This window comes from Panthera leo, chromosome B2 (genome assembly GCF_018350215.1).
Source record: "Panthera leo isolate Ple1 chromosome B2, P.leo_Ple1_pat1.1, whole genome shotgun sequence".
NCBI lineage: Eukaryota > Metazoa > Chordata > Mammalia > Carnivora > Felidae > Panthera > Panthera leo.
In genome coordinates, this window is record NC_056683.1 from 106,948,441 (window position 1) to 106,976,260 (window position 27,820).

Genomic DNA, 27,820 nt, shown 5'->3' on the forward strand with positions numbered 1-27,820 from the left:
AAGCACTGCAGAAATGTAGGGTCTTCACATTACAGCCAGAAAAGGAAGAGAAATATTCGGAGAATAGTGTGAGCATGCAGGGGATTTTGCTGATGATGAGGGACTGTGAATCCCAGAAGTCACAGTAGGAAGATTTCAGGAACTGGGGAGATGTGGGCAAAGGGGGCACACGAGGGACACAGGGGGCCTATGGGAAGTGCAGTTCAGCATATGAGGGGGGTGTGCGCTTCCTGTGAGTGACAGACATAAACAGAGGTAAAGGCTATAATGATGCAGTGAAGGCTGAGAGTGGTGGTGAGGCTGTAAATGCTGAGGAATAGGGCAGTCTGGGGAAGCAGGGTCTTCGTCTTGTGTACAGATCTCCCTTCACCCCACTCATGAGGGTAGGTCTTAATGCAGGTGTAACGTTGGGCCCTGCCCACCTCATTTACCTCATCTTGTATCAGGTTCCTCTTCTGTATCTGTTCCTCTTCTTCCTCTTCTGTGCTGTAGCCATCCTGGCTGTCTGGTAACTTCCCAGAACTGAGGTCTTTGCAGCCTCAGGGTCTTTGTACTTGTGGTTTCCTCCACCTGAAATATTCTCCTGTCAGCTGTTTGCATGGGTGGCTCTTCTCCTTCCTCAGCATTTACCTAAAATATAACTTCCTCAATGAGGCCAAGTGTAGACACCTCCTGCTATTCTTGATCATAGTGCCTTTTAAATTCCCGTCATAACATTCATTAAACCAGCTGTTCTTTTATGCATTGTGCTTAAATGTTTATTCAAATTAAAGATCCATGAGGACACTTGGCTATGTCTGTTATGTTCCCTATTGCATCCCCACTGACTAGTACAATATCTGGTATAGTAAGTGCTTAGTAAGTAATTATTGAATAAATGGAACTCAGCCAGGGTAACAAGAACCCAGAGGAAGAAGGTTATTTCTGCAGAGGGATAAAGCAATTAACTGTTCATCTTATCCCCAGCTGATCAGTTCTGTAGAATGTTTATTAAAATCTGCCACCTTTGGGAGGAAGGAGTGGCAAACCAGACCAGGAAACAGTGCATCCTTGGACTGGTTTGTTGGCTCCTTTTGTTGTTGGCTAGAAAAGCCTGTTGGAAATGGTGGCCCAACTCTCCAGAATGTCACAGAGCAGAAGGTGAAGAACCACAGCTCTTGAGAGCAACATTTGATCATTGCTTCTGTGTTCCCCTTCTTTTTATTGGCTTACGGAGGGTTTGGTGGTGGCCGCAGTGAACTATAGACCTGACATTTGTTTTGGATTGGTTCCCAGAGTATTAGTGGGGTGGTTCTTGGTTCAAATACACAAAATTAGAGGCTAAGAGGAAGAAGGCAAAATTTTTCGCTTTGCTGACATATAGCTCTGGGTTCAGATGTCTCACTCATGGAAAGAATGCAATAGAATTAAAAGCAAAAACAGAATAAAATAAAACACACAAATCATTTTCTATCCCCCTTTCGATAATTGTCCAATATTAGAAAATAAGGATACATGAACATAATGAAATGTTATAGATTCCTTAATATTACCAATGTGTGGATTATATATAAAAATGGACTGATGCTTATGTTCTGATATGTGAAAATAGAATATATGATTAATATAATGTATTTATATAGAGAATAAAATTAAATATATACTGTAATTTCTAACATACAAATGTTAATATGCATAAGGATTTAAAGTAACATGTAAATGAAAAATGTTATATTGGAGTGGTAGATACAGAAATGGTTTTTTTTTTAACTGTTCTTTTATACTATTGTATTCTTAAAATGAAAAGCCCTCAAATCCCTGGAAAGAGCCCATATGTACATGAGCAGCATTATGAACAACGTCTTTCATCGTACGTTGTGTTCAGCTTAAAGAATCATATGTTAAAGAATCCTATGTTGGGACTTGGGTTAATAGAAGCTCCTTTTATAGCACATTCTCACGGCAATTTGTTCATTTACAACATGATGAAATTAGTTTTGCTAAGAATGTCTCTGAATTTACACTTACATTTGTCAGTGTTTATATAGGTATAGCCTCTGAGATGATTTGGAGAGTCAGGATAGAATCACGCATGTGCTTGAGTTTAAAAGGTCTCTATATTGGGGCACGTGGGTGGCTCAGTCGGTTGAGCATCTGACTCTTGGTTTCAGCTCAGGTCATGATTCCAGGGTCGTGGGATCGGGCTCTGTACTGGGTGTGGACCTTGCTTGGGGTCCCCCTCCCTCTGTCCCTCTCCTCTGCTTACTTTCTCTAAAATCAAAAAAAGAAAGAGAGTTCTCTATATTAATTATATATTAATTATACTGAGGCAAGGAGCTGGGGAAAAGGTTCTTGCAAAAGGAAAGAGCCATCTTCATTTCTAAACAAAGTGGGTAGACCCAGAGACCTCTCCGGAGTTGATTCTTATGATCGGTGCTGTCTTCTGAGAACTCTGCAATTCTTCTGCTCATGAATTGCTGTTTCCCTCAAAGTAGTTTAGTATTTCATTGTTTATTCAACATACACTTCATACTAGAAGATCTGGCAGATTCTGGGAACACAAATAAGAAAATATATGGCTCCTCCCTGCAATGAGCTCATCATCTAGCAGTTTTTTCCTACAGCTTCTCTCAGGTGGGTGTAGTTGACATCTCCTACTGCCCAAGAGCGGAAATGATCTGTTGGCAAAAGGACTGAGCTTCACTTGTTTTCATAGGGCTGGGAGTTTTTTAAAAAACTAAAGTTATATAATTAGTTTATATTCATTTATTCATAAAGTTATATCATTAGTTTAGTTGCTGAAGACAGTTTACTAGGAGACCTCTAGGACCTAATCAGAGAGACCCAGGAAGTGTGATCTTCAGCATTCAAGAACAATTCTTATTGCTTAAAATAGTGAAAAACTAAAAAGAACTTAAATGTAAAACAATATAAAAAATAGTAAAGGAAACAATGAGGAAGGGGCAGTGGTGACTTTGTGAGTCAAACTTTGGGGCCCTGGAGCCGGGTTGCCTCTATTTGAATGCTGGCTCTGCCACTCACTAGCCATAAAATTAATTAAACCTTGATTTCTTCCTACATAAAATGAATTTCTATGTGAAAATTAAATCTATTCCATAAAGTTGTTGTTAGTATTAAATTAGATAAAGTATATAAATGACTTAGAACAATGCTCAGGGCACATTAAGCGTTTAATAATAGTTTTCTTTATATTGTGGTAAATGATCTTCATAGAAGATTGTGTAGCCCTTAACACTCTGTTTCTGATGAGTTCGTAAGAAGGCACAATTTTAAAATTATCAGTGAACACAGTATAATCACAACTCTAAAAGATAAGAGACTAGAAGAAACCTCAACATGGCATCAGTTTTTCATTTTCTTTCAAGTGTAAAGTTTCTGTTTTTATTTTGATTCAGAAGTCTATCTGTGGTTTTCTTTTCCAGCTGTATTGAGTTATACTTGGCAAATAAAATTGTAATGTGCGATGACCTGATATATGTATACATGCATCAGCAATAGTCACCGCATTATATATTAGATCCGCAGACTTTATTCATCTTACAACTGAAAGTTTGTACCCTTTTACCAATCTCTTTCTACTTCTCTCACCATGCAACTCTGGCAACCACCATCCTACTCTCTGTTTCTAGGAGTTCCACTTTTTTTTTTTTTTTTTTTTTTTTTAGATTCCATGTATAAGTGATATCATGTCATTATATGTCTTTCTTTGTCTGGCTTATTTCACATAGCACAATGCCTGGGAGATCCATCCACGTTGTTCCAAATGGCAGAACTCTCTTATTTGCTAAGGTCAAATAATATTCCATACCATATCTTCACCTGTTTATTCACTGATGGGTGCTATGTTGTTTCCATACCATGGTTATTGTGAATAATGCTGCAATCAATATGGGAGTGCAGATATCTCTTTAAGGTAATGATTTTGTTTCCTTTATAGACATACCCAGAAATGGGATTGCTGGATCATAGGGTAGTTCCATTTTTAATTTTTTGAGGAATCTCCATACAGTTTTCCATAGTGATTATACTAGTTTACATTCCCACTAACAGTATACAAGTGTTCCCTCTTCCTCACATCCTCGCCTGCATTTGTTATCTCTTGACGGAGAGAGACAGAGCATGAGCAGGGGAGGGGCAGAGAGAGAGGGGGACACAGAATCTGAGGCAGGCTCCAGGCTCTTAGCTGTCAGCACAACAGAGCCCAACGCGGGGCTCGAACTCATGGAGTGTGAGATCATGACCTGAGCTGAAGTCGGATGCTCAACCGACTGAACCACCCAGGTGCCCCTCCCCAGCACCATTTTTAAAAGATGTTTATTTTTGAGAGAGAGAGAGAGAGAGAGAGAGAGAGAGAGCAGGAGCAGGGGAGGTACAAAGAGAGAGGGGGACAGAGGATCTGAAGTGGGCTCTGCGCTGATAGCAGTGGGGCTCAATCTCATGAATTGTGAGATCATGACCTGAGCCAAAGTTGGATGCTCAACTGACTGAACCACCCAGGCGCCCCTCTCCAACACTCTTTGTTGAAGAGATTATCCTTTTTCCATCGTATATTCTTGGCTTCTTTGTTGAAAATTAGTTGGCTGTATATGTATGGGTTTATCTCCAGGTTTTGATTCTATTCCATTGGTCTGTGTGTTTGTTTTTATGTCAATACTATATTGTTTTGATTATAGGTTTACAGTATGGTTTGAAATCAGTAAGTGTGATAATTGCAGCTTTGTTCTTTCTCAAGTTTGCTTTGTTTTATAGTTTTCAGTGTACAGATCTTTTTCCTCCTTTGGTAAATTTATTCCTAAGTGTTTTGTTCTTTGTAATTCTATTGTAATTTCTCCGTCTGGTAGTTCATTGTTAGTGTATATAAACAACTGCTTTTGTATACCGATTTTGTATCTTGCAACTTTACTGAATTTGTTTATTCTAACATCTTCCTGGTGAGGCTGTTGCCATTTTAAAATAATTTTATTGAGATATAACTTTCACATCCTGAAGTTTGCCTTTTTAAAGTGTACAATTCAGTGGTGTTTGGTATATTCACAGCTATGCAAGCACCAACGCTAATTTTAGAACATTTCATTTTCACAAAAAGAAACTGTGGCCATTAGTTGTAATAGTCCTCATTCCCTGGCTTCCCCCAGCCACTGGACAGCCATTAATCTACTTTCTGTCTCTATGGATTTGCTTATTCTGGACATGTAATAGAAATGGAATCAGAAGGGGGCGCCTGGGTGGCGCAGTCGGTTAAGCGTCCGACTTCAGCCAGGTTACGATCTCGCGGTCCGTGAGTTCGAGCCCCGTGTCAGGCTCTGGGCTGATGGCTCGGAGCCTGGAGCCTGTTTCCGATTCTGTGTCTCCCTCTCTCTCTGCCCCTCCCCCGTTCATGCTCTGTCTCTCTCTGTCCCAAAAATAAATAAATAAAAAAAAAAAAAAAAAAAAGAAATGGAATCAGAATATGTAGCCTTCTGTGTCTGGTTCCTTTCGCTTAACATAGTGTTTTCAAGGTTCATGCATGTTTTAGCACTTCGTTCCTTTTTATGATCAAATAATATTCCAGCATATGAATATACTACATTTTGGTTATTCATTCGTCATTTGATGGACATTTGGATTGCTTCTATTTTTTGAGTATCATGCTGCTATGCACATTCATGTTCAAGTGTGTTTTCAATTCTTGGGTATATACCTAGGAGTAGAATTGCCATGTCATATGGCAACTCCATGTCTAACATTTTTAGGAACTTCCAAAGTGTTTTATAAAGTGGCTGCACTATTTTACATCTTACCTATGAGAATTCAAATTTCTTCATATTCTGATCTACCTTTTTGCTCAATGCCGTCTCAGTAGGTGTGAAGTGGTATCTCATTGTAGAGTTGCTGTTATTTGAGTGGAGAACTATATGACATTTTTAATAGAAAAGTACTTTTTAAAAAGAGAACTTTAGATAGATGAGCAGTACAGGAATTCCAATTTGAGTGCCATTTCATTTTAAATAGTTCCAGGAATTGCCTGATCCAGAATTTCTAAAACTCAATGATGTTAGAAAATCTGGAGTGGCATTCGTACATTTTAATATTTTAGCAGCACCAACATTCTAGTGCAGACCTCTAAGATATTTGCTGTCAGTTGAGTGATTATTTGATGATATCACTTTTGCTTGGCTTCATGCTAACTAGTTTAGAAGGCTAATTGGAGTGAGAATAAGGCAAAGTGATTTCTCAAAAAGGCATGAAGATCTGAACTGTCAATGAAACAGTGTGGTACTCTACTTTGCCAAGAAAGTGATGGAGTACCTAACAGAATTTGGCTCTATTTATTATCCTAAGTAGACTATTTGTCACTTTTTTCTTTGAGGGTGAATTAATTGACCCATCCTCTGGGAACACTAGTGCTCTTTCTGTTTAGGGTTGTGGATGTTTATAGAAGCACCCGATGGTTAGCCCTCTGACATTTCAGCCTCAGTCACCAGAGCAAAGTGGGAAAAGAACCCTGAAGGGCTTATCTTACATAGAGAGGGCTTCTAGGGGAATTCAGGTATTGCTGGGCTAACAAGATCAAGCTCCTTAAACCTCTACTGTTTATGGTGACAAGTTCATTGCTGCTTACACTAGTCATAGAATGTGTAGATGTTTTGGTCACAGAATCTTTGCTGAGAAATATAGGTATTTAGGAAATAAATATAGGCAGTAATTTTTTTAAACTCTAGAGAAATACAGCTGGAGACATTTGTTTCTTCCCTACTCTATTTTTAATTCTGTCTAAATTACCCCTTTGCTGATTGTAGAATTAGATTACAGTTGTCATATATAGATTTAAATAAACCTCAGACACAAACATTTACAAAGCACACCCCAAAATCATATTCACTATCAATTACTATTTATGGAACCATATATTACTGATAATAAGTAAAATTGGCCTTGAAAATTCTCATTTTATTTCTTTTGTAAAATTTAAAGTGCTCTTGGCTATTCATAGTCTTAGCTAATCAGTGTTTATGGAGTTATAGGTTGTAGTCAAAGAAATTTTTCAATCCGAAGGATTTTTATCTTTTCATTTCATTTGGTTTAACTACTTGGTCTATAAATGACTTGAATTCTGTCAGAGTTACTCTGGTTTAGCCACAGCATTGGAACTTCTTATATGTGTTAACAATGAAAAGAGCTCTATAGTATCAAAGTTTATCTTACAAGTTTAACAACTTATTGACCAGCAATATTTTATGTAATTTTTTTTAGAATAAATTATGTTGAAACTTATGCTACCAACTCTTCAATTTTTAAATCAAGGCAATAATTATGATTATAACTAGACCATTAGGTTTAACTTTATGCCAGCAATTATGATTACAATTTAAAAATCTACATCTATTTATAAAAATTTTACCTGGGGGTGTAAAAGCCTTCTCATACTCTATTAAAAAGATGATAGTTTTATACTCTATTAAAATGAGTCATGCCGAAATCATTGGTTACGAGGGGTTCATCTAAATGATAATGGCTGCAAAAAGTAAGTTATACCCTGGTAGTAGAGGTCTTTTTTTTCCATCTGGCAACTCTAAGAATACTTGAAAAGATGTTAGTCATGAACAAACTAATAGTCTAATTAGAAGATCAAATAAACCCTGCCCCAGTGGTGTACTTTATTTTACATCTTTAAAGTACTTTCGTTAACAGTTAAACCTGTATATTCTGAATAGATAAACCCCAGCACCCTTCGCAGCAGAGCAGTTATTTTTAGCTTTCTTGGGGTTATGTGCCTGACAAAAGCAATGATCCATTTGGCCTAGGAAAATACATATGTGTATACTTATTCATAAAAATTCCTGGGATCCATAGAGTTTTCGAATTTCTGTTCAGTTAGTCTCAGAAAATATTAATTGCAAGTAAGCTAATTTTATGAATGTTTTGAAAGTGCTTTGAAAGGTGTTATAAATTATTCTTTATAAGCATTGTTGTGGCTTAATAATTTTTTATTCATTTCCAGGCCATAGCATTTATTAATGGTTTTCTGAGGATACGATTTCAGAAAATTTATATACAAGTCTGGTCTCAGCTGGCTTTATTAATCAATCAATCAATCGATCGATCAATGTATGTTAACAATTACTAATGTGGCCATCTTTAAGCAAGTCCAATAATGAAATATTATCTTTTATTTCAGGTTTATTTCCTTACATTCATTGAAGAGCTAGTTATAAACCTAGATGGCTGCACCAATTTGCTAACAGTATTGAAGATTTTGTATTTTCTGACATATAAGTTCTGCATTCACAACTTTGCACCCACAACTGGCAAACTACTTTGAATTCCCAAAAGAGCTGGTCTATTTCAGAGTGGGTCTCTAGGTCAACATTCCAAGAGGAAAAGTTCTTAATGTCTTGCGCATAGTGTGCACCTCAGGGAGGTCGTTAGAAGCAACTAGTAAGCCAGCAAGTGGGGGTTTTCCCTGAGGTGCACCAAGCAGGGGGGAGTTTGACAGTGGAAGCTAGGATGTTACCTTGAAGGGAGAGCTTCTCAACAGTGGATGCCTCACTCAGGGTCCCAACAGAAAATAGACAGCACATTCAAATTAGGATAATTTGAGAGAGGTCCATCTGTAAAGAGATAATTTCGAAAATGGGGGTGAGGTAGGGAAACTATTACAGTAGCACAGGAATCTGGTGAGGTTGTCACCACCCCTAGGTCTAAAGGGCCAAGACAGAGAGAGGTTATCAGAAGCTAGAGGTTACCAGAAGCTAGCGGTTACCAGAAGAGTGGTAGAGAGCAGGCCACCTTCTGTCCAGGGATACGGTCAGCCCAGGGTGACCTCCCTAGGAGACAGCCAAGGGGGTAAATGCCTCTGTCACTTTCTTCCCACCTCTGATCTTTTGTCGGGCTCTCTTTTGGCAAGAACCCAATAAGAGTGTATACTGGTCAGCCTCCTGTGGCAGAAAGTGCTAACAGATGACAGGTAGAGAGGGTTTTTCCTGACAACTCTCAACCTAGAAGTTAGATATTTGAAATCCCTTCTTTTTCAATCATGGTGGCATTTTTAAAATTGTAGTAAAACACCGTAAGGGTAGAAAAATTCTCCCTTCTTCATTTCTAGATTCTTTGGCTGGTCTAATAATTAAGTTGACATAAGATATATCAACAGAAAAAAAAACAGATATAATTTTATACATAGAAGAGCCTCATAAAAATATGAGGCTCGAAGAAGTAACCAAAACAGGAAGCTTTCAGACAAAGAATTATTTGTGAAAAATTGACAAGACAAAGGGATTTGGCTTTGGGGTAGTAAATTGGTGAAGAAGTAACCAGGTTTGTTTATACAGCTTTCTCAGTCCTAAAGCCCCTGTCTCTGGTGATAAGGATGCCTTCTACCCTCCTGCTACAGGGAAGGTAGCTTTCACATGGGAGATTGATCTTCTGCATTCAGGGAGACAAAGGAGGCTCAGAGTATCCTTCTTGTACTTGTTCTTTCTCAAGCACTCTTGATTCAAAATAATCAATATGCCAAATTGGTAGATTTTGGTGTGACATATTCTGAACCCCTGTAATATACATCTTATAAAATGTATCATATTAACCATTTCTAAGTGTGCAGTTCAGTAGTGTTGAGTATATTCACATTGTTGTACAACCAGTCTCCAGAACTCTTTTCATCTTGCAAAACTAAAACCCTATATCTGTTAAACAACTCATTCTCCCCACCCCCTTGCTTCTGGCAACCACTATTCCACTTTCTGTCTCTATGAATTTGGTTACTCTAGATATCTAATATACGTGCAATCATACAATACCTATTTTTTTTGCATGGATGGCATTTTTTTTTAAACGTTTATTTATTTTATTTTTGAGACAGAGAGAGACAAAGCATGAACAGGGGAGGGGCAGAGAGAGAGGGAGTCACAGAATCCAAAACAGGCTCCAGGCTCCGAGCAGTCAGCACAGAGCCTGACGCAGGGCTTGAACTCACGGACCGTGAGACCATGACCTGAGCCGAAGTCGGACGCTCAACCGACCAAGCCACCCAGGCGCCCCTGGATGGCATTTTTAAGGTTAGTGTTCACAGGCATTTTGTAGACACATTTAGTTGTAGTCATTAATAGAACATTTTCATTTTGAAAGAATGTTCCACTTCCTGGAGATTCCAAATGTCACAGATTTGTGAAATAACAAATAACAACAGAAATAGGGCATTAGAAATAGAGTTGACAAAAATAGGTGTACTTTAGGGTAGAGAAAAAATTTTTAATAGGTCAAATTTGATACAAGGATGTGACAATCAAGTATTAAAAGGTATGGATCAGTATAGAATACAAAAGTATATCAGTGGAGAACATGTAGTTTGCACACCAAAGGAGGAGCTGGGTCAGTGGTCATGGACCTGAGAGTTATTTTGCATACTGCCTGCTATGGGTTTCACCAGTGTCCTCATGGGGAGGTAGAGGAGTTTAATGTAAGAGTCTCACTCTAGTGATGCTTTAGATAGCTGCATTTTATTGTAGAAGTCATAGATTAGTAAACTGCATGTAATTGACACTATAACATGGAGACTAGTGCTTCTTTTTGAGCTTTTACACAGCCTCTAATTTCAAACCCTTTGTGTATTTATAAAGAGTCCATTAATTATTGATCCAAAGTATTCCCAAAACCTTTCCGCAGGTGTAAGGGAATCTCACTCTTGTGAACACCTTTCTACACTGTGCATACCCTTCTGTTATAGATGTGTACAGGGTGGGGAGTGGGGCACACATTTGTGTGTCTGATTACTTCCTCTACCAGCCCAAGGCAAGGACTCTGCTTTTCCATTCCTATCTTTTCTATACCTGTTAGCACTTGGTGCAATGCACATAACATAGTAAGTGATAAGTACATTTTTGTTTAAAAAAAGGAAAAAGTGACACAAATATTTAAAGTAACCATTGAAAGAAATCAGAATATGTCACTCCCAAATACACTTCGACTTAAAAATTATTTTGAACTGAAGGCAATTAAGGAGCAGCAAACGCATAAAAATCCCCCCTTTTTCTGCCTACAAGCAAAATATAAATTTTTTTTATAAAAAAAATATATATTTTATATATGTATTTTATATATATAAAATATATATAAATTTTATATATTTATATAATATATAAATTATATATTTATATATAATTTATATAATATATAAATTATATATTTATAATTATATATAATTAATTATATATTATAATTTATAATATATAAATTATATATTTATAATTATATATAATTAATTATATATTATAATTTATATAATTTATATAATATATAATATATATATAATAATTTATATACTCCTCCTGTATAAAGGAGTTTTTCTCCTTTTACTAACTCTTATCAGCCCCAAGAAAGCACCAGAAGAATCTTCAAACAAACTTTACTCCGTTAGTTCTCTTCCATATATTTATGTTTCCACAATTTGCTGTCATTAGAAGCCTAAAACTCCATTGTAAAAATCAGCAATGGAGAACCACCATTGCATCAAATCTCCCTCATGCTTTGAATCTCTTTCCAGGGAGAGCCCAATCCCTTTAATGGCTCATCTGATTAGGTCAGGCTCACCAAGGATAATCTCCCTATCTGAAAGTCAACTGATTTGGGACCTGCAAAATCCATTCATGGCAGCACCTAGGTTAGGGTTCCATTGAATAACTGGGAAAAGATGTATGCACACTGGTGGCAGTGGGGAGTCTCAGAATCCTCTACCATGGGGTAACAGTGAGAGGACAAGATCTAGGGTCTCACAAGGGAAACAGGTAGCTAAGACTGTTCTCCACTCTTCAGAAAAAAATAACACCTGCAGGCCATGGGAGGAAATATTCTGGGTTTCTCGTGATGTCATTGAACCTCATAGAAAAGGACTTAGCCTAGCAGTTAGGAGACCTGCCCTTTCCACTAAGTAGCTATGTGATTTTAGTCAGATCTTTTAACTTCTCTGGGTCTGGAGCTGAGGGGATTGAATAGATCAGGAATTCCCAACAAGATGGGGAAGCAGGAGTAAGACAACTACCCTGAAGTTACCTGGGGTGCTTTTTAAAACCAAGACCTTCCCCTTCTTTCCTAAGCTGTAACGGTGCCGGGAGGTGGGAAAGAAAGGCTGACAAAGAAGCAGGACGGGCATACGAAATATGGAATTGTTCCTCAGGTCATTCACTCACTCACTAGTTCATTCCACAAATATCCATTCAAGACCACCTACTATGTGCTAAACACTGTGCTAGGCCCTGGGGAAGTTAGAAAAAAGCATACAGGCTCTTTGCTCACCTACCATCTAGCCAGGGAGACAGAGGCAAGTGAGTACAAGATGGTGAATGTTACTGAGTGGGGACCCTATGGGCCTGAAAGCAGGGGTCCTTCTTGAGGATGCTTAAGGAATAGGCATTAGCTGAGAGAAGAGATTGGAAATGCAATAGAGTGAGGAAGGTGGAGACATTCAGGCAAGGAAAAAGCATTTATGAAGGGGTGGAAGCCTAAATGGCTAAGGCACATTTAAGGCATTATAATCAGCCCACTGTGACCTGTTTTGGTATAGGCCATAACTGGCCTTATAAATCATGTTAATGAATTTGGATTCTTATCCTAAGTGCAATGGGAAAACATCAAAAGGTTTTAAGCAAGAGTGACTTAGAGATTAGCACTTTAAAAGTATCATCCTGGTTATAGTTTGAAAAATATAGTGAAGAAGGTGGTTATAGCAGAGTCAGGAATACCACGGCAAATGGGTAGGGCCAGGATGGTGTCAATGGGTTTAGAGAGAAGGCGGATATGAAAGAGATGCCGAGTTTATATAGTTGCATTTAAGGAGTGATCCGTGTTTCTCCAGATATAGGAGCCACAGGATTAAAGGTGGTTGCATGTATTTTAACTCACAATTGCCCCTTTATACTACTCAAGTTGGCTTCTCCATTCACAAGATGTTTAGTTACAATAAGACAGAAGATCTTCTGTATCCTTTGGACTGTTTATTCCATTGGTTTGGAATATTCTACTGTCAATAAGTATTTAAGCAGGATACAGAAGATTTGGGTTCCAGTGCCTGGTTTCCTTATCTGCTCAGCGAATGGGTTGAATTGAAAACCTCAAAGACTAATTCTAGGGCTAACCCTTGTGAACCCATAAAATCCACTTGGAGACGCTGGGCAGATTCCAGTTCCTTCCCAGGCTCTCCTGAGTTGCTGGCTGCAGTAACAGAAGAATCAGCAGAACTCCCTGAATGCAGCTCACATTTGGATCAAGGGATACCCCAAAGGAAGAATGTTTGTAGTGCTCTTGTCCCAGGAATATTGCAAAGTTAAGGGCCAGAGACAGCCATGCATATAACTTTGGCTTTATAGCCTGGTATCTCTGGAATTTGCCCAATGTGACACATGGTAGGTATCTACCTTCGGCACATGGAGTATGCACCCAGATTCAGTTTCCCTTTAATTTCTCCCCTCTCAGTGAAAGAAGATGCATTGAGTACATATTCAACATAAAATGCATGGAGTTTGAAAACTTCATTTTGCTCTGTAATCAGAAATTCCAATCAGCAGTGGAGCTATGTGCCTGGGCGGACACCTGAATGCAATTTGCAGGGGATGGCCATGAGAAAGTTCTTCCTGTGGCTTATTTACTAGGGTCGACCTGGGCTCCCCCCACCCAAGGCAAAACCAGCCATATAGCAGATATTGTGGGACATTTCCACCCTGTTAGGGCCCAGACCCATTTAATTGGGTGCATATTGCCTTTTTCTGGCTATATCTCAAAATTTCTCCTTATGTGCATTTTAATCTAATTTCATTCTCATAACTGCCTGGATGATTTGTAGAAAGTGTGTGTTATCTTAGTCCACTAGAGGGAACCAGAGGGATTTAGACATTATTGCCAATGAGACTATCTAAGGTTCTTAGTGTCAGTATTAGAGAAATTTCCAGGAGTTCTTAAATTGGACTTACTGTCAGAATCACTGGGGATTGGTTTCTTTCTTTCTTTCTTTCTTTCTTTCTTTCTTTCTTTCTTTCTTTCTAATGCATCTGCATTAAAAAAATAGGCTTTATTTTTTAAGAGCACTTTTAGGTTTACAGCAAAACTGAGTGGAACAGGAGTTTTAAAAATATGTAGGTTTCCAGGCCCTGCTCTAGATCTACGAATTCAGAAGCTTTAGGGATGAAGTCTGGGAATCTCTACTGAAAGGGTGGTTGGAACCCCTGCCTTAAACCAAGAATGGGGCAAGAGCACACTGAACATTATGTAGCACACGGCAAGATGTAAGAAGAGAGGCTCACAAGGATTAAAAAGAAAAGACAGAGGTTAAACACTTGGAGATTGTCAATATTTAGAATATGAGTCATATTTCTCCAAATAATTTCATTTGTTAAGTAGAATTCACGTGATTTATTTAGAGCCAGAGGAAGAATCCAAAAACCACCATTACAGCAAGGCTTATAGGTCCAGAAATAAGATTCTAGGGAACCCCCAAATCATGAAACGTTATTTCTGAAATAAGCATTTCATGAAAGACTGCCAGATTCCTGTGGATCTTATCCAGGGAACAGAACTAAGTGCTCAAGATCCAATTGCCACCAGACACAGATGTTCCCATAGTATCAAATACATTCTGGCAAACTGGCCAAAAGACACAAGCTGCTTAAAAAATTACAGCAAGAAAAGAGGGCACATGGATCATCACAGAAGATTTAATTTTTTTCACCATAGAAAACAGCTTAAAATAAAATGAAAGTAGTCTTATTGATTTATAGGAAAATATGTTACAAAACCCAGATGATATGAAGGAAATTAGCAATCTAGTTTAAGAAACACTGGACTGCCTGTCCCCATGGGTGCTAAGAGCCTGTGGAAATTTACAAATTTGTTTTTTGGTGTCACACACCCAGAATCCTGTGATAAGAACTAGTCTTTATAAAAGGTCTCTGAAACCTAGCTTGACTATCAGATCAAAACTCACAGTAATGCTCTTACACACTGCCCTCTGCCCAGGTCCACCCTGACTGGGAATTTGCCACAATGTCATGATCAGAATTGTAGTTACTGATGGCCAATGTTATTTCCTAAGCCAAAGGTAAAAAGGAACGCCTCTTGATTTATTGTTCCTTTTAAAGACATAAAGATTCTGAGCACAAACTTGAAATATTTCTCCTTAAATATTTTTTCTGGATTGCCAGGCTCAAAAGGCCCAACAGACCCTGATAAGTATGGAAACAAGATTCCTCACTTTATGTGTTTGCCTGAGGAATCTGGGCAGACTGGCAGCAATTTTAGAATTCTTTATTATTCTTTTTTCAAAGGTTTGTTTACTATGTGTGAAGGGCCCTTACATGCTTCTGTAACCTAACTACTCAATCATAAAATACAGTCCTGTATGATGTTTTATGTTACGGATATATTTCAATACAGAAAAACATCAGAGTATTGGGAGATGAGGGGTGTGTGTGTGTGTGTGTGTGTGTGTGTGTGTAGGGGGATCATTGTATGGGTAAATCTATTCTTCATTAATTTATTTTCAAACTAGCATTTGGAAGGGAAATCATGTGAAGGAGAACAATATGGTAATTTACACTTAACTCTCCCAAGTAAAGCATAAAGAATAAAATGAATAAAATTTCATTTCTAGCTAACTTGATTATCTATCCTTTCCTACATAATCATGTCCCATTGTGAGAACAAAATTTTGAGGTTTATTTCTCCTCATTAAAACATTCCACTTTTTTCTGTTTTGAAATAAATGCCAAGTTCCTTGTAGATTTTAATGATATTAAGTATCAGGATATAGAACATTTTTTTCATAATAAAGAATGAATCTACACTGTTAACCAGTCCCTAATAACTGCGGGATCAATTTCATTTCTTTGCCTGTGCCTATCTGCTAAATATTTTTCCTCCTATCAGCCTATGGTTGCGAATGCAATACAATTTGCAGTAAGTTAGCTGGTTGCAAACGCTGGTAACTCCTACTTGGCTGGCTTGGCTAGAGGACAAGAGTTCTTGTTTGAGGTTCTGATGCAGCTCCAACCCCAGGAGACCATTAAAATTGTCAGCTGGTGCTACAACAGCTGCCTGGATCCCAGTTTCAACAACTCATGTGCACTCCAAACCTACATTTTTGAAGAAAAAGGTAACTCCAACTGTAAATGCCACTTCTTGTTAACTTGCAAATTTCTTTTTTACTCAGTCTCTTATTTTTTCACATGTTCGCCACTCCCCATTTTTCTACCCTGTTAATCCCGCTGGTGACAGGTATATCTGATGGATTACAGCTTGCTTTTCCTTAGAATGGCATATAGCCCTCTAATACTTTACAGCACAGTGATCCAAACAGTTCCTACCAATTGTTGGAAGTGGTCACATGAGGTGAAATCTATTTACTACTCTGGCTTTAAGTTCTACCTTTCAGATAACATTAGATTTCAATTAATTTTACACGTGGTAGTAAAAAGCTTAGAGGATGGGTAGAACTGGGACCCAGATGTTCACATAATGCTCCCTTCATTTTAACCAGCCCTTAGAGTTGAAAATATTAGGGGACAAAGAGCCAAACTAGGCAATAAAGACAGGCTTTGTTCATAAATATTGCTGGTCTAAGACTTGTCATTGAGTTGAAAAACTGAGTTGTAGTAAATCTTGTTTGATGGTGCTTGTTTATACTCAATTGTAGATATTTTTGTGTGACCAAAGAGTGATCATCTCATCAGAGGTTTGAGAATCAGTAAATTCTCAGGAGGAAGCATGTATTCAAAGGAGAAAGTTTGGCAAAGTGTTTGGCACATAAGAAAACACTACTAATTGGTTGTTGCCAACTGCATTCAGCAGCTCAGTTTCTATGCAGTCTTTTCCATGTGGGTTTTAATTTATTCTGGATTGTTTTACTAAAGAATTCTGAAATATCTTGATCACAAAATGCTGGAGATCTAATTTATATTTTTATTTCTGGTAGTGCGGTAGACTAGCTATCCAAAATGAGATTCCTACTTGAAGTACAGAAATCTTAGATAAATAAATTTTTAAAGCCTTCCTTCATTTCTTCCTTCATGCACTGGAAAGTCTGAAACAGAACTGAAAGCAGGAATTATGGAAGTTAAGATATTAACTGTAGTTTTAAGTATGTATGTTAAAAGAGGTTGGATTACCATTAAAAGGCTAGAAATGATATAACTTCCAAGCAAACAGAGGAGGGAAATGGAATGGGGAAAACATAGTCAATCTAAAAGGCAGCATGAAGAGGCATCCATATTGGTGAGGAAGAAGTCAAACTGTCAGTATTTGCAGAAGACATAATACTATATATAGAAAACCCTGAAGACTCCACCAAAAAACTTTCAGAATAAATGAATTCATTACAGTTGTAGGATACAAAATCAATACCCAGAAATTGGTTGCTTTTCTATACACTAATAATGAAGTAGCAGAAACAGAAATTAAGAAAACAATTCCATTTACAATTACTCTCAGAAGAATAAAATACCTAGTAATAAACTTGACCAAGAAAACTTTGAAAGACTTTCAAAGACTTTGAAAACTATAAAACACTGGTGAAAGAAATTGAAGGTGACACAAACAAATGGAAGAAAATTGTATGTTTATGAAGAACCAATATTGTTAAAATTTCCATACTACCCAAAGCAATCTACAGATTCAATGCAATTCTGGCCAAAATACCAAGAGCATTTTCCAAAGAACTAGAATTTGTACAGAACTATAAAAGACCCCAAACCGCCAAAGCAATCTTGAGAAAGAAAAACAAAGCTGGAGGCATCACAATCCTAGATTTCAAGATATATTACAAAGCTGTAGTAATGAAAATAGTGTGGTAGTAGCACAAAAATGGACACATAGATCAATGCAGAGAAGAGACAGCTTAGAAATAAACTTATGCTTATGTGGTCAATTAATCTACAACAATGATGGCATGAATACACAATGGAAAAAGACAGTCTCGTCAGTAAACAAAAGCAGAAACAGACCCATAAATATAGACAACAAATAGACAATTGCCAGAGGTGAGAGAGGTAGGGGGATGGGCAAAATGAATAAAGAAGAGTGGGAGATACAGACTTCCAGTTATGGAATGAATAAATCACAGGAATGGAAGTACAGCATAGGGGATATAGTTAATGGTATTGCAATAGCGTTGAATGGTGACAGATGGTAGCTACACTTGTGGTGAGCACAGCACAATGTACAGACTTGTTGAGTCACTGTGTTGTATACCTGTAACCAATGTTACAGTGTGTCAACTATACTTCAATAGAAAAATAAATAAAAGAAGGCAAGAAAGCTAAAAGAAGAAAATATAGTAAAATAAATAAAAATCACATGATACAGATCTAGAGATAAATCCAAATAGGTAATCATAATAATTCTCTAGCTAAAGGCAAATTTTATCAAACTAAATAAAATTCCGCAATATGCTCTTTGTAAGAGATATACATAGCATAAAAAAAAACACACACAAAAAATTGAAAGTCAAAGGACTGAAAAGGCATATGGGAAACATCTAAATGAAAACTAGTATACCTAAATTACTATTAGACAAAATATAATTTAAGAGTTAAATATGAAGTCACTTCATGATGGACAAAGTTAAATTCATTAGGAGGATATAAACAATTAAAACTTGTATGGACTTAATGAAGTCTCAAAATATAAAAAGCAAAAATGGGCAGAACTATATAAAGATAAATAAATCTATAAGCATAGTAGGAGATATTAAATATCTCTCAGAGTAAATGATAGTAGACAAAATATCTGTATGTATATAGAAGATTTAAAGAGCAAAATCAAGAAACTCAATCCCTCAATTTGGAGTATATATATATTTTTTTAAAAGTACACATGAAACATTTTGAAAATTCACATTGTGCCAGGTCATAATCAGAGCTTCCTCACTCACTGTATATAAAGCCTCACGTCAAAGGAATGGTATCATATAGATCACTTTTCTAACACAATGCAACTAACTTAGAAATCATTAAACATAATTAAGAAAATCCTATATATTTAGATATTAAAAAACATATATATAAGGTTAAAAAATCATGGAAATTGGAAAACATTGAGATCTGAACAAATAAAAGTACTACCCATCAAATCTTTGGGGATTCAAATAAAGTGGATTCAGGCAGCTCACCTGTGGATAATGAAAAGTTTTGTGGTCAACAGGAGTCCTAATAATAGCTTCATTCCAGTAAACTGTTGAGTCACACATAGAACTCCAAATCTCACTCAAAGCCTCTCTTCCCCAATTAAGGCTGCTCCAAACTGATGCTATGGGAAAAGAGAGCATGATGGCTTCTTTTTTTTACTGTATCTGAGCTTCTGACCATGCCTCTCTGTCCTCTGTTCATGGGGCTAATCCTGGATCCTCACAGAAGGGGACCCAGGGAGAGACAAGGGTAGGAGCAGGACAGTTACTGCCTTCACTTGTGGCAAGGAACCTGGCACTTGTTTCCTCCAGCTGGAAGAGGTTTAAAGCTGGTATTTCTCTGGTGTGTGTTTGTGGATCTATGGAGGCTCCACCTGGAATATATCCCTCCATTGCTCCTGAGATAGGGATGATATTTTTCTCCATCCAATGTCTTCCCTCAACCCCTGGGACTTGGAAATCCACTCCTTCTGTTAAGGTCACAGCCTGCTTTAAGAAGACTATTGGGCAGACTAACTCTCTCTCCATTGTGGCCACTTCTAACCCAGGGAATATCAAATAAAGTGGGTTCAAATACAGAAAAATTATATTAAAAAAAGAAGAAAGGCTCAAAATCAATGAGTTAAATATCTAACTGAAGAAATTAGAACAATGGAATAAACACAAAGAAAGTAAAAGGGAGAAAAAATGCAATTGCAGAGTAGAAACAATGAAATATAAAACACACAATAGAGAGGATCAACATATTTCAAATTTGATTCCTTGAAAAGGCTACAAACAGCAAACCTCTGGAAAAACTAAGGAAAAAAGGGAGAATATTCTCAAAGCATATCATGAATGAAAAGAAGGACAAAAATAAAGATATCAAAAAGTCATTATGAGAAAAATCAATAAATTATAAACCTCAATCGAATGAATACATTCATATAAAAATATGACTTGCTAAATCTATCCCAGGAAAAAATAGAATCTGAAAATTCCTATAACCATTAAAGACATAAATTAGCTAAAAATCTTTGCACAAAGAAATTTTGTTCTTCAGATAGTTCTAATCTTACACACTTACAGAGAATAGAAACTGAGGGAATATTCCCCAACTTATTTCATGCAGTCAACATTACCTTGATGCCAGATCTAGACAAGGACATTACAACCGAAATGAACAAGCAAAATACTCTCAATCATGACCATAGATACAAATCCTTAAAAAAATTCATATTAGCAAACTGAATCCAAAAAGGCATAAAAAGATTGTATATTATGATTAATTACATTTATCCCATGAGTGTAATATTGGTTCACTTTTAATTTGTTTACTACCTCATAAATTGAGAAAAAAATCATGAGATTATTTCAACATTGTGCAGAAGAAAAACACTAGAAAAACCTCAACATTTATTCAGATTTAGAAAAATTCTTGGCAAACTGACAGTTATTATCACAGCTTGGGTTCCTCAGTAAGAAGAGTCTGAGATGGAGATTAACATACAGGAGGTTTGTTAGGGATTGTTCTTGGTATCAGTACCTCTTGAGGGAAAAGAAAGAAAGTAGAGGTACACAGAGGGAGGAGAAGTTGGGTTGTAGTGTAGCCTCAGGGAAAGCCTCAGCCAACCCTAAAGACAGCTCTGAAATGAGGCTGGCCCTTTGGAATTGCCCTGATTTGGAATGAGTAGGTTGGGCCTTACCTCATGTCAGCCAATCACCTGAGGTAGGCTGCTCCAGGAAGTAGGTGTGACATAGGTGAGGGGACTCTTCTCAGCTGAAGAAGGCAGACAGCTGAGGATTATCTGCTAGCAGGACTCCTACCTGCTGGGAAGAATTACTTCAGCTCAGAAGGGGGACCTCAGAAGCACACACAGTGTCCTTTACAAGTACATACAAAAAGCATATAGCAGATGTCAAATTTAATGGTAAAATGTTGAGAGATTCCCTTTAAGATTAGAAAATCAAGACAAGGAGGTTCATTATCACCATTTCTATTCAGCATTGTGTGGGGAGGCATGAAAAAAGAAAAGGTTTAAGGATTAAAAGATAAACAAAATGAATGTGAATTGCAGGTGATGTTACTTTCATCACAATCTACAAATAATTATAATAAAAAACAGTTTGAGTTTTTGGATGCAAAGTAAATATATGTAGGTATCTGTATGTATGTGTGCCAACTGCATTTCTATATTCAAGAAATAATTTAGAAAACCTTATTTAAAAATACAATTTACAATGGCATAAAAATAACTGGAAATAAATCTATCAAAAATATGTAATACCTTCATGGAGAAAATGATAAAGCTTTATCAAGAGATGTTAGAAAATGTGTAAATAAATAGAAAGATATATAATATTTATGGATATAAGACTTTTTAAAATTTTTTATTTATTTTGAGAGAGAGAGAGTGTGTGCGAGAGAGTACAAGCAGCGGAGGGGCAGAGAGAGAGAGGGAGAGAGAGAATCCCAAGCAGGCCCAGAGCTGTCAGCACAGAGCCAGTTGTGGGACTGGATCCCAGGAACTATGAAATTATGACTTGAGCCAAAATCAAGAGTCAGACGTGTAACCAACCGAGCCACCTAGGCACTCCTAGAAGACTCTTAAATAACTATATTAGTTCTCTCTAAATTGATTTATAGATTTGATGAAATTCCAATAAAGCAAAAATACCGCTGTGGTTTTTGTGAAATTTAACAGGCTGATTTGAAAATTTATATGGAAGAATATAACACCAGGGAGGAAGAAGAAATATGGGAAAACTTGCATTACTGGATATAATGACTTATTATCAGACTACGTAATTAAGAATATAATGTTGATACAGGATGAGACAGACAAATGGAACAGAACAGGAAATAGAGTCCAGAAAGAAATCTGTGCATATATAGAAACTTGATTTGTATAGATCTGTGGGAAGAGCAGATTATTTCATAAATGGCTTAAGGACAATTTGTTATCCATATATTTTTTAAAAATCTGAAGATAGATTTTTATCTTATAAATCAATCTAGGTGGTTAGATACCTAATGTGAAAGGCACAACCATACACTTTTAGAATAGCATATAGGAAATATCTTCAAATTCTTGAATAAGGAACAGTTTCTTAAAGAAGACACAGAAATGAGAATTACACAGGAAAACATTAACACACTCAACTGTCTTAAAATTAAGCATTCAGGTGATAAAAGACACAGTAACGAGAGTAAAAAAAAAAAACTCAAAAATTGGGAGAAATTATTTACAACTCCTATTATTAACAAAAGATTAATATCTAGAATATAAAAACTTAGATCAATATAGGAAAGGCAAAGAAACCAAATTAAAATGAAGAAAACATATGAGCTAGATATTTACAAGAAAGGAACACAGTCTATGACCAGAGGAAAAGATGTCAACCTCATGAGTAATCAGGGAACTTCAAACTAAACTAAAAATGAGCAGTATAAGTTATCAGTTATCTTTTGCTCCAGAACTCAACAGCTTAAAACTACAATAAGCATTTATCACCACACATAGTTTCTGTGGGTCCAGAATTTGCAAGTGGCTTAGCTGGGTAGTTGTTGCCTGGGGGTATCTTCTGCGCTTGCAGTCAAGAGGTTAGCTGGGCTGTAGTCTTCTAAAAGCTTCACCAGGACTGGAAGATCTGCTTCCAAGATAGCAATAACCAACATCAACTTGCTAGCCATGCAAGTGGCTCTTGTGGAGAAATAGCTTAGTGTCCTTTTAACATGGCAGCTGGCTTGTCCCAGAGCAAGTGATCCAAAAGAAAATCTGGCAAAGCTGTGATGTCCTTTATGAGCTCACCTCAGAAATAAGAGCCTTTCATTTCTACAACATCTTATTGTTTATGTAGGTCAGCGGTATTTATTGTGGGAGCACAGTCTGGAAGGAGAGGAATATCAAGAGGCAAGATTCACTGAGAAACATCTTGGGTGCTAGCTACCTCAGGCATAATTGCACATCTAACAGAATGCAAGAACTTAGACATCCACCACTCCCTGTCATGAAAGGGACAAAATTATACTCACTAGGACAACAGGGGAAAAACTCAAGGCAGGAGAGTTATTGTGTTCTATAGGCCCCCTTTCTTACTATTTTTCTGGCAAGAGAGAGGAACAAGGACCATTAAGACATATCTCTCCTTAACCCAAGAGGCTAGAGCAATAGAAACTCTGTCATCTGCATGTGCAAATATAAACAGGCACAACCATGTTAAGGAATATTTGCATTTCCTAGGTGATTTGAACTCATTATGAGTTGAACTCATTTGAACAACCTGTGATCCAGCAACTTCACTCCTGGTATATATGTTAAAGATAGTTGTACACATGTGTCCTAGAAAAGATGTTCACAAAAGCCTTGCTCTAAATAGCAAAAATTCATAAATAATCCATTAGCAAATAAACTAATTATGGTATATTTCCTCAAGTGGAATACTATACTGTAATACAAAATGAATGAACTAAGTATATGCATCATCTTAGATAATCTCAAAGACAATGCTGAACAAAACACAAAAGTCACAAAGGAAAATGCACAATTTATTCTTTAGAGATCTATGTATAGGAGATAAAACTGTAAAGACAAGAATGATCAATACAAAATATCGGATGGTAGCTACTTCTGTGGGAGAGGGATACTCCTGGGTAAGGGAGGGGCACTGATAATGTTCTATTTCTCAATGCCATGCAAGTTTACTATGATTCTTTAAACTCTACAGATACATGTTGTACAGCTTTTTTTGTAAAGATGATATGCTTCACAACAAAAAAATTGCAAATTAAAGTATTCTTAAAAAGAGACATAGCCCTGGCATTTTAAATTATTTCAGTGAGCAAATTGTTCTAAAATATTCATCATTACACATCAAGTATCTATCCAACCTCCATTCTCCTTCATCAAAACAGAAAAGTATAAATATATCAAGCCTGAAAAAGGGAGCGGAGTTTCCTCAATTCACAAATGTTACCACAAAAGTCATGGTAATTTGCCCTCAGAGCTCCTTTTGATTCATTGTCTGGCTCCAGATCTTTGATGTGTATTTTCAGGAGAATAGCTAAAATAGACTGAGAATAATAAGCCCAAACCTAACCCTCATACAAAAGAAAGATTAGAATTTCATTGAAATTGATTCACTGTGTGAATCCTACTTCTTTTCAGGTCTGTGGCATCCATGCCATTTTAATATTAAAATACGTATTACTCTCTTTATTCTTCTTAATGTTCTGCAAATATTTCAGCGTAGAAATCTCATCATCTCCAGATGAGTTACCCAGATGGCCCTAAATATTAGGATTCTCCTGTTGATAAAAGAATCAACAGAAAAAATATTTCCAGAAATACAGTACAATTTTTCAAACATGTATGTTAATCACTAAAAATATTTTTAAATTCATTCCAAGTTGCAGACAGTTTTCAGTAATGTATATTCATTTTAGCTGCATAATTTTATCAAAAACAATTCATTGGCATTAAAAAAAATCAGCACAGATTTGATAGACTGGACTATCAGCAGGGTTTTGGGTTCTTGGTTTTTTGGGTTTTTTTTTTTTGCATTTGACAGTTCATATTTTACTTGATTTGTCCATTAACAATGACATTCAGAGTAGAGCTACAGATCACCAGACAGGTGTGGCATCACACAAGCTTCTGTTTCCTGATCCATTTGTGGTGGCAATGCCCATGGACAGGCATACAGGAACTCATGTTTAGTCCCTGTCTCTTACATTACTCCTTCCAGAGTTGTGGTGAGGAAACCAGAACTATAGAAAACCCAAGTGTTGAAAGCTATCTTTTACTTCCTTTGATTCAGGCAGTAAGTGCTGCATATGACCACGCAGTAGTGTGAAAGCCATAAAACATCTAAGATCGGCCTTGGGCACTTCTTAACGTGAGTATCCTGAAAAACAAGGGAACTTCATCATGGAGCTAAACATACACACCTGGCCCAGGAGTCTAAGAGGCTGAGGGATTACGGGAAGGTGGATAGTAGCAGGTCTGGCTGTTGCTTTACACCAAGGAGGTGAGCCAGCAGATAAGTGACAATGGATGTGAGCTACCAAAACCAAATCTGACTGATTGAAACTATAAAAGAATTTACTGGAAGGACTTGGGGTACCTAATTGAAGTGAAGAAATAATTGACCCATCAGACTTTGGAAAGGGCAGGAATTAGGGTAGATCCAGGAATCTAGATAGTGGGGCCTAGACAGTATTTTTTTCCTAGGTACTATCATAAAAATAAATTCACATCAGTATTTCTAAGTTCTTGTATCACTGTGCTTAACTTTCAAATTCCTGTTATAGTCTGGCCTGGTTTGGGTCATAGGATTCTTCTTGACAAGACGAAGTTATGCTGTGATGGAAAATTTGACCTAGGTTTGCTACAGTGATAGGTTTGGGATGGGATGGGAAGAGATCCCGTGTTTTCCAAAGGAAAATCAAGGGTCGTTCCTAAAGAATATGGGCATTGATGTTGGGCTAGAAAAATAGCAGATATCCACTAGAACCCTTTGATCAGAAATTAATTTTGCTGTATTCTTACCTAGAACCACTGTACAATTTAAATGAATGCTATAAACGTTTGGGCCTTAGTCTGCTTGGACTGCTATAACAAAATACCAAAAATTGGGTGGCTTGCACAGGAGAAATTTATTTTCTCACAGTTTTGGAGCCTGGAAGTCTGAGATCATGGTACCAGCACGGTTGGGTCCTGGTGGGAGCCCTCTTCCTGTTTATCGATGGTCACCTTCTCCTTGTGTCCTCACAAGGGATCTCCTGTCTCTCTCTTCCTCTTATAAGGCCACAAATCCTATAGGATTAGGACCCCACCCTTGTGACTTCATTTAACCTTAATTATGTCTTAAAATTCTCATCTTCAGATATAGTCATATTGAGGGTTAGGGCCTCAAAATATATATTTTGTGGGGACATAATTCAGTTCTTGGCAGGTGCCCACTATGGGGCTCACAATTTGCCAAATAACTCACTTTGATAGTCCTCTTGTCCTCATGCACAAATTTGATGCAATGTCTGCTGAGTGAGCACCATTTCCTGAGCAATCTGTCGGGGTTTGCCAGGCTCTGTGGAGAGCCCTTCCTCTACTCCTGGACCAAGAGTGAGCCCCCAATGTGAGAGGCTCTGCCTCTGATGGCTCATCTGACTCTACTACTTTTTTGCAGTTCAGCTCTATGGCAGGCACTGCTCCAATCTTGGTAGTGTCTCCTCTTCTGTTTTTCTGACACCCCACCAGAAATTACTAAGAGAGGCCATGTGGAATTGTGAAGATGTGAAAGTCAGAGCACCTGTGTTCTATTCCCAGCTCTAGCATTTACAAGCTGTGTGACTTTAAGGAAATCACTTAACTTCAGTAAGCTCACAGATGCCACAAAAGTGTTGCTTTCTTACAAATTCAGGGCTAGGTGTTGAGAAGCCGGTGATCTGTGCTACGAAGAAAAAGTGTAGGATGCTATAGAACATGTGGGGAGGGTGGGCAGCTACCAACTAATCTGATAGCGTAGGTCACTGAAGTCTTTCCAGAGGAAATGATCTTGGATAAGAAAAATGAAAGAGGAGCAGGAGTTGCCTGGGAGCAGGGGAGGGGGCAGTGAGGGGTAGGGGTGGGGGAACACACAAGGCAGAGAGAAGAGCATGTGTCCAGGCCCTGAAGTGGGAGGGACCTGGCACATTGAGCTTTGCCTGGATCAAAGAGAGGTGTGGCAAGAGTCATGCATGTAAGGAGAAGGTGGGCAGGAAGGCAGACGTAAAAGCATACAGCCATTAGCCCTGTCAAAGATTGTGTTCTCTTCGGTGCCTGGGTGGTTCAGTATTTTGGCTGAGGTCATGATCTCATGGTTCGTGAGACTGAGCCTTGAGTCGGAGTCTGTGCTCATAGCATGGGGCCTGCTTGGGATTCTCTCTCTCTCCCTCTCTCTCTGCCCCTCCCTCACTCACACTCTCTCACTCTCAAAATAAGTAAATAAACTAAAAAAAAAAAAAAAAGATTTTGTTCTCTGTCCCAGGACTAAGGTAGGAGTAGGGGAGAGGCAGGTTCCAATATGTGTTTTCAAAAGATCATTTGGACTGGTGATTCTATTGGGTTTGGTGTAGGGTCAAATGAGATATATAAACTACTCATGTGTGTATGGTTACTTGGGATCTCTAGTTCCCTGATTACTAGAGAATATGATTTTTCAACTTCCTTCCTGTATTAGTTTTTATATGGCTGCTGTAACAAATTACCACGAACTTAAAACACTACAATGTATTACCTTCCATTCTGGAGGTCAGAAGTCCAAAACAGGTCTCACCGGGCGAAAATCAAAGTGTAGGCAGGGCTGCGTCTCTTCTGGAGGATCTTAGGGAGAATCTGTTTCCTTGCCTTCTCCAGCTTCTAGAGGCCATCTTCTTGGCTCATGGCCCTTCCATCTCCAAAGTCAGAAACATCCAGTCAAACCTTCCTTGTTTCCTGTCACACTCACACTCTCCTTCATCTCTCTCTCACTTACGAGGATTCGTGTGATTACATTGGGTCCACGTGGGTAATCCAGGAAACTCTCCCCATCAGATCTTTTGCTTAATCACATCTGCAAAGTCCTTTTTGCCACGTAGGGCAACACACCCACAGGTTCTGGGGGTTAGGACATAGACACCTAGGGTGGGGGGCATTATTTTGCCTACCACTCCTTAGT

The 27,820-nt window shown here is 37.7% G+C and overlaps 1 long non-coding RNA gene across 1 annotated transcript; it reads right to left on the reverse strand.

The window, feature by feature from the left end:
* Positions 1 to 80: 80 nt before the first annotated feature.
* LOC122220339 lies at positions 81 to 27,820 on the reverse strand. Its single transcript, XR_006202806.1, has 3 exons — positions 27,401 to 27,820; positions 8,495 to 8,591; positions 81 to 570 (listed from the first exon to the last, which is right to left on the reverse strand). It is a non-coding gene; the product is annotated as an uncharacterized LOC122220339 (long non-coding RNA).